Raw genomic sequence first — 1,076 nt, forward strand, 5'->3', positions numbered from 1 at the left:
AAATGATTTGTGGAATGAGGTGTGGAATGATGTGTGGAATGATGTGTGAAATGAGGTGTGGAATGATGTGTGGAAAGAGATGTGGAATGATGTGTGGAATGATGTGTGGAATGTTGTGTGGAATGATGTGTGGAATGCTGTGTGGAATGATGTGTGGAATGCTGTGTGGAATGATGTGTGGAATGATTTGTGGATTGATTTGTGGAATGATGTGTGGAATGATATGTGGGAAAATGTATCGAATGATGGGTGGAATGATGTGTGGGATGAGGTGAGGAATGATGTGTGAAATGAGGTGTGGACTGATGTGTGGAATGATGTGTGGAATGATGTGTTGAATGTTATGTGCAATGATGTGTGGAATGATGTGTGGAATGATATGTGGCATGATGTATTGAATGATGTTTGGAATGATGTGTGGAATGAGGTGAGGAATGATGTGTGACATGATATGTGGAATGATATGTGGAATGAAGTGTGGAATGATGCGTGGAATGATGTGTGGAATGAGGTGAGGAATGATGTGTGGAATGAAATGTGGAATGATATGTGGAATGAAGTGATGAATGATGTTTGGAATGATGTGTGGAATAATGTGTGGAATGATGTGTGGAATGATGTGTGGAATGAGGTATGGACTGATGTGTGGAATGATGTGTGGAATGTTGAGGAATGTTGTGGAATGATGTATGGAATGTTGTGTGGAATGATGTGTGGAATGATGTATGGAATGACGAGTTGATTGAAATGTGGAATGGTGTATGGAATGCTGTGTGGAATGATGTGTGGAATGAATTTTGGAATGATGTGTGGAATGTTGAGAAATGTTGTGGAATGATGTGTGGAATGATGTGTGGAATGATGTGTGGAATGATGTTTGGAATGATGTGTGGAATGATGTGTGGAACGACGTGTGGAATGATGCGTGGAATGATATGTGGAATTATATATTGAATGATGTGTGAAATGATGTATGGAACGAGTTGTGGAATGAGGTGAGGAATGATGTTTGGAATGATATGTGGATTGATGTGTGGCATGATATGTGTAATGATGTGTGGAATTATGTGTGGAAT

This window comes from Pristiophorus japonicus, unplaced genomic scaffold (genome assembly GCF_044704955.1).
Source record: "Pristiophorus japonicus isolate sPriJap1 unplaced genomic scaffold, sPriJap1.hap1 HAP1_SCAFFOLD_529, whole genome shotgun sequence".
In the NCBI taxonomy this organism is placed as follows: domain Eukaryota; kingdom Metazoa; phylum Chordata; class Chondrichthyes; family Pristiophoridae; genus Pristiophorus; species Pristiophorus japonicus.